The sequence below is a fragment of the Melitaea cinxia genome, chromosome 12, assembly GCF_905220565.1.
Source record: "Melitaea cinxia chromosome 12, ilMelCinx1.1, whole genome shotgun sequence".
Lineage (NCBI taxonomy): Eukaryota > Metazoa > Arthropoda > Insecta > Lepidoptera > Nymphalidae > Melitaea > Melitaea cinxia.
The window spans coordinates 2,629,636-2,641,111 of record NC_059405.1 but is presented as its reverse complement, the minus strand read 5'-3'; the positions used below and the strand labels follow the sequence as shown (position 1 = coordinate 2,641,111).

The 11,476-nt window shown below is 25.5% G+C and overlaps 1 long non-coding RNA gene across 1 annotated transcript; it reads right to left on the bottom strand.

Moving 5' to 3' along the window:
• Positions 1 to 6,510: 6,510 nt before the first annotated feature.
• LOC123658482 lies at positions 6,511 to 10,956 on the bottom strand. Its single transcript, XR_006743887.1, has 3 exons — positions 10,937 to 10,956; positions 9,386 to 9,460; positions 6,511 to 7,639 (listed from the first exon to the last, which is right to left on the bottom strand). It is a non-coding gene; the product is annotated as an uncharacterized LOC123658482 (long non-coding RNA).
• Between the last annotated feature and the right edge of the window lie 520 nt (positions 10,957 to 11,476).

The window sequence follows — 11,476 nt, the reverse complement described above, 5'->3', positions numbered from 1 at the left end:
GCGAAAGGTGAGGATCGCGAGCGTACGGCGCGCTTCTGAAAACAACGGTTAACACTGATTATAAGCCGGTCTTTGTTTATACGGAAGAAACATTGTTATCACTAAAAGATCACATATAATAAGCGTTTTAAACTCTTTCTACAAAATTCACATTATTCGAAATTTAACCCACGTGATAACGACTAGAGTTCGCAAGCGGTCGCAGTAGCTTGTTTTCTGTACGATATGGAACAGGAAATGATACACTTCTCAAACACTTATTAGGGAACCATTGATACAATGTTTTCACATAGCACTCACAATAAGTTCATTACATGCTAACTAAATAGCGAAAATGAAAAAAAAAATAATAGTAATGGCGGAGTAAGGCCTAAAAACACTATTCAAATGAGAATGAATTCAATTCTAGTGACGAAACGTAGCGTAGACCGCACCAAACAGCGCAAGCACTGGACGACTTCTGAATGTTAAAAAGAGACAGCTACAGTGTCCCTGATTTAGTACTTGCGCGGTAAAGTCAAATACGCAACAAATACCATCTTTATTTTTAAAAAGATAAATGAATGATGAAGTAATAGCTGCGTAAATTTTGTTTTTAAATAAAAAAGACATTCCCCAAGTATTTAGTTAATTATTACGAAGGTAAAATATTTAAAGTTACGCAATTGATACCTTACACATTACCGCCACGCTATATTCTAACAATAGAGCTAATGAAGTCGAAATCATGACGAAATAAACGAAAAATTGTGGAAAATGTTTTTTGAATACTATAAGTACTATAAGTTATTATTTCTTTATTTTGACTTATAATTAAAAAATGTATCGACATTTAAGGTTCTAATACTATTATTATAGAAATTGCACAACTGATGCGCATTTACGGATTACGTAAACTATTAAATTTCAATAATTTTTATTAAATAAATATATTTAATCACTATATCCTTTTTTATAAGTACTTTTTACTTATCGTTATATAAAATTTTATAAAATAAAGTTTTTCATATAAGAAATACGTGACTCCATAAATGCACATTGCGTCACATTTTACGCAATAATTTCTAAGTAAAATTTAATTCTGTTAAAAATCTCAAAGCGTGTATGAATACATCAATTTTTTTTAAATATATACTTAAATTAATATTCAGAAATAATGTTAAATACCTAATATAGAAACAAAGGTAAATTATGTAATTAATATAATAATGGAAAATTAACATATAGATAAGACATTTTATTTAGATACTATTTAGTATAGGTAAGGTATATTATATGCAAGATTTTCATAACAGAAAGCAAAACATAACACAAACAAACAAATTATGTTACTTTATTATTCTTATTTTCATTTTCAACTTACTAATAACTAGAACATGTTTGATTTTTAATTTTATTTATAAATTTTAACTTTTAAGTGATTGAGAAAGTGGGGCTACTATATTTCTACGTATTTTTTGCTAAATAAGCAAATATACTTACTTCTATCAGTTTCATTTAACATATAATAAACTAAACTTTTAATTTATACTTAATTGTCAGTTTCTTAGTTTAATAAACATATTTAAAACCTAGAAATCGTATATAAAAAGGCTTTAAGCTTTTTTTACTAAAAACTTTAGCAATACCTGATTTTGGGTCGATTAATTAATGTTTAAATTGCAAGCTTTTTTAATGTTTTTATTTCTAGTAATTTGAGTATTTTGTTAATAATTTTATTAAGTTTATAACGAATAAAGCTTACATTAATTAAAGAAATGTAATAACTTGATATAAATGTAAAGTATTCTTACCTTTAATAAATTAATGTAAAGTATTCTTACCTTTAATAAAGTGTCTATTGAAGTTGTTTCATATGTGGAGCAGTTCTTGTTCGTTGCTAATTTGATATTTATTGCTTCCATGTTGGTCTGCAAACTAAACCTATAATAGATAGAAAGAAAGTAAAAGGCAAACTCTTCTATCCAAATAATTCTAGTAATTCAAAATATCATAGATTGTTCAAGTGACAAGTAACTGTCAGAAGTTACCAAGGAAAAAATGACTTGTGTCATAAGTTAAAAAAAAATAAAAATTAATGAGAATATAAATATAAAAGTAGAATACATATTTTTTACATCATGTTAATTATTTTTCAATGTTATCCATAGCTGTTTCTATAAAATATATTTTTATGCTAATTAAATTACCCAGATTAAAAATTAATTGGAGACACAGGTTCTTTAATATTATAATATTTATTATTTAATAATAATATGAACATAACTTATCACAACAATTTTAATTTATTGTAATAGGTATTTGTCTGACTTTACTAAAAGAAAATTTTTCTTCGGCATATACATATTTTTCAGAAGACATATCCGCTGTTATGTCCCCATTTAGTTTGCCTATTTCTTCTAATTGAAAAAGTAAATAGTTGTTATTAGTAATATAATTTATTATAAATATTATTTTTATGTACTGTATTAAAAACAAAAACTAGTACACAATCACTCGTGGCATAGTGCATTTTACTAGTAAAAATACATTAAGATAAAAAATTTACATTAAAAATAGTTTTATAAATTATTATGTAATAGGATATTTGTCTCAATTCAAAATATTGGAATATGGAAAAACACTACTTCCATTGTTTCTGCTTATAGTAAATATATATTTACAAAATTATATGTTTGCTGCCCTCTTGTAATATAACTCCGGTATTCCATTTTGAAATTTTTTATTACTTAGATCTCAATTTTTTTGATTTCAGTAACCAATATGTATTAATTTCTAACTGTTTAATAATCTTTTATTTTTTTGGACTTTATTTCATATTACTGTTACTATTATAGTTAACAAAGTAAATTTAGATTTTATAAATAGTTTTCAATGGTATAGCAGATGAAATTTTGTTTATTGAAAATATAATATATAATATTTGCTAATTTAATGTCCTATCACTAAAACGTATCAAAAATGTATCAACGGAACAAACAAATCTATCTTGAATTGCTTCTCAATTTTATAAAACTACTTACAACTACTAACCAATGATTGTATTTTGAGGTATTTTACTTTATTTTTGATAATATTTTGTTTTTATTATGTATAGTTCTATTTTTAATAATTACATATTTATTCAAACAAAATGACTTTGAGTTGGAATTGTTCTTAGATTAATAAATTTACATTTCAAAATGTTTTAGGTGAGCAGGTACATTATCGCGTTTTATGTAATTGTTTTTGTATAAGGGATATTAAGATATTTATAAAAGATTATTACATTTATTAATCCTACTGGAATAGCGAAAGTACTTACTTTAATATATGTGTATATTAGTTAGTTATAAAAATAAAAATGTTAAACTTACCTTAGTTAGCAGGCGAAATAATAATGTAAAGATATAACAAAAGTGTAAGTAATAAAGTTGGTGTTTTTCTAAATTTGGCTTACATTCAAATAAAAAAATAAGAGATAGTATTAAAAAAATTTAAGAATCTCAGTTACTGTCAATTGTTAAATAAGTTTAAAACTATATAACAAAATATATACGCATAAAATTATTATGAACTGTAAAATTATTAATTTTAAATATATATCATTAAATTAATATTTATGTTAATAAAGATATTATCTTCAAAGTGGAATCCGTTCCTTGAAATACTTTGCTTTCAAAAGTAAAGTGGATGTTGAAGGATTGTGCTAACACATTTCGATTTAACATTAAAAAATACTATTACTACAATTTATTAACTTTCGTGATAATGTTATAATAAAATCAAATGTTTATTTATTGTGAATAAAGTACTTTTTTAAATACATTTTTTTTGTAAGAAATAATTTCCTTTCCTGTGATATGTAAAACGGAGTGGTGTTGATATTTTTACTCTATCTATAGTATGTATTTTCATGTTAACTATCCGTCAAGAGGTTAGCGGCTAGGGGCAAAGAGTATATAAGTAAAGAGGTGTCACTCCATAGACACGGTCGAGCTCCGGGTTCAAGGTTTTGCTATACTTCAAGTACCAACTTTGTGGTTGAGCTCTATTTTTTTCGTTAAATTGGTAATAATGAAGCAGTGTTGTTACTGTTATCCTACCGGAAATCGATAATAGTGTGGAAAAAGGTCGATAAATTAGTCGATAAAACTATCGATACTTTTTGAGCACAGGGTTCTTAATTTTATAAATTTTATTTAAAATAAAAGGTTTTTTGTATATATATAATGTATATTTAAAACTTCTTGGTATATACTACACTACTACTAAATTTCTTGGTACTACTACACTTAACCAGCGAAAAAAAATCTACATTTTAAACAAAAATGAAGGTAATTGTTACAATTAAACATTACAAACATAATTATTATTTTGCCCTGATCACTAGTGTCTCGGTAGACATCACCTATCTATTATGTCATCGGCTTTATAAAATAAATATTACAACAAATTATTTAACCTAATGTTCCTAGTGTAGGCCGAGAGGAAAAAAAGCCGGACAAAACTCTCTGTAGTCTTTTCAAATTAAAAGTTGTTATACAAAAAAGTTACATGCTACGTGTTAAAAAATTGCTTGCTGGGTTAGAGAGTCACCCACAACTCCTAACACGAGACACAAGAGAGAGAGTAAAAAAAATCCTACAGAATCTTAATTTTTTTTTTTTCAAAACACACAAAATCACCTTACACTAAAGCAAAACTTAAACCTATAAGAACTACAATGACTCACCCACAATTAATTGCACTCAGATCTTAAGACGGCGAGAGAATCTAACCCAAAAAAAGAAAAGAGCAAAAAGGCAAAAAGAGCCCGCAAACACTCGCCCTGAGGCTTATATACCCTAGCATACCCCGCGCGTCGCGACACAACTACCCCCTAAGGTGAACCGCGACGTAATACAATACGAGGGTATTCCAAAATTAAATCAGTCGCCTAGAAAAAGTAAATAGCAACGCTAATGCATAACTGTGCTATTATACATCAGCAGGAACGAAACCAGGCGCTATTAAAAATATATGCTACATACATTATTGAAGGCATGTCGATCACAACAGCTAACAAACAAATTTTATATTTTCGTAAACATACTGCGATACATCCCACAGCTCTCAGCACATTCTAGGTCTCTTTCTTCAAGTAGGAGAAGGATCGGAGCTTAATCCACCATTACAAAACAAATTAAATAGTAATTATCAAACAATAACAAACACTTTTACAGAACAAATTAAATAATAACAACTATTAATTATCAAACAATAACAAACAAAATGATTTAAAACATAAAAAACATGTTAACAAAACAAATTCTTAATTATTAAGATATTAATTAATATTTAATTATAACATAGATGATTTACAAACATAACATAAACTTCTTTATAAATCAAATTAAAATAAATAAATATAATATCTTATAACATAGATGATTTACAAGCATAACATAAACTTATTTATAAAACAAATTAAAATCAATAAATATGAATAAATATAATATAAATCTTATAACATAGATGATTTACAAACATAACATAAACTTATTTACAAAACAAATTAAAATAAATAAATATAATATCTTATAACATAGATGATTTACAAGCATAACATAAACTTATTTATAAAACAAATTAAAATCAATAAATATGAATAAATATAATATAAATCTTATAACATAGATGATTTACAAGCATAACATAAACTTATTTATAAAACAAATTAAAATCAATAAATATGAATAAATATAATATAAATCTTATAACATAGATGATTTACAAACATAACATAAACTTCTTTATAAAACAAATTAAAATAAATAAATATAAATAAATAAATATCTTTTTTTTTTCTTTGATATGTATTATTTCTGTTTTTGGTGTACAATAAAGTGTATTATTATTATTATTATAACATACACACAGTCATATGTTCCTATGTTAAGCAACTTAATGCTTGTGTTACAGGTAACAACTGACTGTACATTTTTTGAAATAAACAAACAGAAATAATATATATATATATATATATATATATATATATATAAATATATAAATACACGTAGTACATTCAATCTCAGGCGGGAATCTAACCTGCGACCCGTGGAACAGTAAGTAACAATAACAAAAAAGATGATTTAAAAGCATAACAAACATTTACAAAACAAATTAAATAGTTTCTAATAGTAATTGTCAGCCAATAACAAAAAGATGATTTTAAAGCATAAAAAAAAATATTAACAAAACAACTTAAATAGTAACAAATAGTAATTATCAAAAATTAACAAACAACATGATTTAAGACTTAACGTAGCATAGTCACAAAAAAATCAACTCTTAAAAAGTGATACAAATGAAATGATCTCGCAAAACAGTAATTATCAATCAATAACAACCAAGACGATGAATTTGACTCATAACATATTCACAAAAATCTAAAATTTTTAAACGTTACATATGTAACGATCCGATATACAGTAAATAACAAACAAACATAACATATATTTACAGATATTATCTAACTAAAAACAATTCTGAAAAGCGTTATATAATGATCCTAGGCATACAGATAAAAAACATAATGATTTACAAACATAATAAGAACATATTTAGAGTAATCTTCTAAATTCTTATTTTTGTATTATTAAATGTTTGTAGTAGGTAATTCCATAAAGTACTATCGATTTTAAAAATTCTTTCACGGGATGCTACAATTCCATGTACGCCATTTAATGGTATGTGGATAAACGAACAGCAGATTATGGGAGAAAACGAAATAGCGAAAATCGCGTAATCTATGTGGGCGAAGCCACAGCGGATTTTTTTTTTTGTTTCTAAGCTAAAATATACACATTTAAAAACTTGGAAAACAAAAAACATTGCAAAGACATTAGATGTCAAGAAGAACTGCCAATATGTATGTTTTCTACAAACATTGTTTTATAGTACTGACAATATAAATATTCAACAAGAATCTTAAAAATTGTTATCTAAGCTTTGTCTTGATCACATTATTCTAATTGTATATTTTTGTCTTTACATGATTTTCTAATGAATAATAAACAAAGATTATGAATTAATTGATTTGTTTTTTTCTATAAAATGCTCATTACTTAATTGCAAACTAGTCTACTGCTTTATATTTTTAATTTGTAAGTCCTGAGATATAATAGCTTTGAAATGAATTTGGCTCTTGTTTACAAAATGACATAAAGGTTTAGAAGGAAAGCACAATGAGCTCGAATCTTTCCACCATTCTTTAAAACTAATATAATTGTTTAAGTTGTCTACTGGTTTATCAACTTTTAACGAATCTTTACATTTCTGACATTTCGTTCTATCTAATAATTTTGCAGCTAAATAACCACTAACATATACTACTGGCTGCTCCAAAAAGTTACATAAATAATTTTCATATAAAAAGAAATCGATTTCATTGGGCAAAGACAAAACAGGATAAACTATCTCATCAACAACTTGAATGTCATCATTATTATTTCTATTAGGCATGTCAGTGCGGACCCCGCTAATATCGTTATAAGCTACAAACAATTTATTAGTGTCTTCCTCACAGTTCGCATTTCGACTACCAAACGCTTTAAGCTTAATTTAGTTTGAGTCAAATGACTCAGCAGGATCTTCTCACATTCAGTTAATGTAGAATCTGAAATTTAAAAAAAATCCTGTTATTATATATACATTTTTTTGTTGAAAGTATACAATATTATGTATAATGTGATCTATTCCTTTAATTTCATAAATTTTTACTTAAATATAATATTATAAAATAATTTATTGCTTTTATTATATTAAGATACATTTATTATTTTTATTTCAATATTAAACAACGCTAATATTGATATATTTTATTAGTGATCATTACAGTTTAATATGTATTTAATTTTGCTTTAAATAATAACACAAGTATACGACAAAGGAATGCCCATTGCATGATACAATTGGAATCATTGAATGTAATTATTATTTTTTTCCCTTTTTCTTCAATTTACTTGAAATATTATAACAATAATATATACGTATTTGATTCCTAAGGAAAGAGCTATATCTAAATAAATTATTTTGTCATTCTATTTTTTAAACTATACTATAATAGTATTATATCGAATATATATAAATGTATAAAATATAGATAAATGAAACTATGTTAAACATCAATGTTAATGCATATTTAACAAAACTAAGCAAACTTTTGATTTATAAAATGTAAATTACTGAAGCAGTATAATTAAAAATTGATTTGACTCTCATATGCTTGATATTAGTCAAATGTGTACCGGGCTATTCATAGGTATAATGAAATAAATAATTTTCCCATAGAAAGAGTGTGTGCTTCTATTAATAATTGGCCTCAACTTTTAAGTGTATTGCAGCCAATGCAGACCACTTCGAATTAGCTTTATTTTCATAGAATTATATTAATGTATTAAACTAACACACTGTAATAGTAATAAATGTTATGTGCAACAGAATAAATGTTTTTTTTTTTTTCTTTATAACAATATTCAGGACATATATACATATATATTGGCATTATATATTGGCCTGCAGTGTGTATATATATATATATATATAATGGATAGATACTAACTACTACTATTTACATAGTCTACCACATAACTACATTAATAACTACCACAACTTAATCCCTTGTAGTTGAAGTTGTAAATTATGATTTGAAAATAATTTCAATAAAAATAATTTAAAAAGGAGTAGGCTACAAAGAACTATACTGAATTACGTTCTTTGCTACATTAAAAGATTGTTGAAAATTATACCTCTATTTCTATTAGGTTTTCCCACAATTCTTTTATAGTTGCGAACAGGAACTTTAACATTTTCTACTGATTCATTCTGGGAAACTGTAATTACATTGATAAAAGTGAACAATAATAAATAAATATCTTTAACACATACACATGGTTGTCTTTTCCTAAGGTAAGCAACTTAACACTTGTTTTATAGACAACAACCAACATGCATATATATGTGTGTATATATATATATATATATATATATATATATATATATATATATAAATTATAACATAATTATGTATAGTAATACACCCAGACTCAGGCAGGAATCGAACCTACAACCGCCGGAGTAGAAAATAGAACCAGCACAACTGGAATAACAGGCTACTCATCTAAATGTATAAAATTCAATTTTGAGACAAATAAACATTTAAAAAAAAATTAATACATAAAAATGTTTTAGTTGCTTATAATTATCTATGTAGTAACATATACAGTTAGAGAAATATTTTATATAATAAAGTGAACTTGTGTCATAAAATTAAATGCTAATTAGCTATATGCTTATAGTAGACATGTTACTTGTTAATGTTTTATGTAATCAAAAATGTGAAATTTTCATTTGTTATTCTTACCTAGTGTTTTTTCAAAAGTAAGTCCTTGTGGTGGCTGCGAAGTAGAGGGCAAAGGGAGAAAGCCGTATTCAGCATCTGAAAAATAGTAGTACAATATCTAAATATATCTAGTATCTATTACTTGTTATTTTTTTTTTTACATTTTCCATTATTTACTCACACTTAAATTATCTGAATTTTATTTTCTACTAGCTTCTACCCGCAACTTTGTCCACGTGGAATAGTTACTTTGGGCTAGCTGGGGAAGGTCTCAGAAGGAAAAAATCCGATTTTGAAACATTCTTCATTGGTGGTCCACTCTTATTGGTCTTTGCGTGATAATATATAGCCTATAGCCCTAGCCTTCCTTGATAAATGGGCTATCAAATACTGAAAAAAAATTCAAATTGGTCCAGTAAGTCCAGAGATTAGCGCGTTCAAGAAAACAAACTCTTCAGCTTTATACTAATAGTATAGATTTGATATGAAATTATTTTTATTTTAAAATTAAAGTTAATGATTACTTATCTTGTTATATAGAAGATAAAAATGATTATTTTCCGAAGGTGTTATTCATAATCATTTTATAGAAAAATAAAACTAAAAATCTTATACTGCATTGGATCATTTGTATCATATGTTGTGAAACGTTGCATATATGTGTTAAAAGATATTAAAGATTCTCAGAAAGTGTTTTACATATATCTCTCATTTTATCAGCGATATGTATATCAATCAGCCTTAGATATCTGATATCTAAGGGCCAATATTATCTAGGTAAATGTATAAATAATAAATTAAATATATGTCAGATGATTTTTTAGAACATTGACTAACAATAATCTATGATTGGCGAAACATTTTTAAAGTAATAATAATAATAATTAGATAAATAACATTAAACTAAAAAACCTTAAGTATATATATATATATATATACATAATATAATAATTAAAAAATATTATTAAAAGGAGTCCCTTTAGGCAATGTTCCGAAGATACTGGCAGCGTTCCCCCTTTGAATAGCTAGACTAATTCTTTGTCCGAAATAGCTGCCAGCTCTTCGGTCTCCTGTGACGTCGAATAACATTTTCGATATTTCCTTAAAAAGGGTTATAGCACTAGGCTATAATATAATATAATATAATCTATTATATGATATTTATTACAACTGAGATTGTACTGCCATTATCAGTACAAAATATATTTAAAAATTATCTTTTTCTATATAGTACAATTGTGAACATTTTTATGGCTTTTATATAATCTCATCTTTATTTTTTTTTAAATTTCCAGTACATACTTAGTAAGACAGAGTTTTTGAAACAACAAGACATTGTTTTCAAGAAAACTTTTTGTCACTTATTAAAAATGTATAAGACTTGCAACAGCAAGTTATTAAAATTATAAGTAAGTTCATTTAATTAACAATAAAAATCTTAATTTTATCCATCATTAAAAGTATATTACATAACCGAACATGAACTAACAAGATGCTGTACCTCTTAAAAACACTTGTTACTTCTAACAACATAACATAAATAAATATAATATAATAAAGTAGTTTACTCACTTTTAGATAAAATATTTTCATTCCATTGCACATTCTCTGAATTTGTTATATCTTGAAAACTAGAAAATAAAAAAGAATTTATCATAAACATCAATTAGCATATTATCAACCAGAAATAAGGCTAGACAAATAGCTAAACAAGAACACCGAGAAAAAATAATTGTAATGTAATTTATAATTATCATAAACATATAAAAAAAATTTGCACCTTTCAAGACTTGAGATTTTTCTTTTTCTTCACCATATAAAGGAAAATCTACCAAAAGACTAGAAGACATCCAATGGTTGTGGCAAATTTAATGTTGGAATAGCATTTTTAATTAATCTATTGCCCTTTGTATTAAAATACTTTTTTTCAAAGTGATATCCACACAAATATTTAATTTCATGCAATTTTTTAACGGGTATGTAAGCAGTCTTCATCCCCAACTGCTTTGACCCAAGAATGACACCTGAGAGTAGAATTTTAATCGTCAATTTAAATTAAAAGTTCAAATTTTACATAGTCTACAACTAGTTTTCTAGTATACATAAGTATGT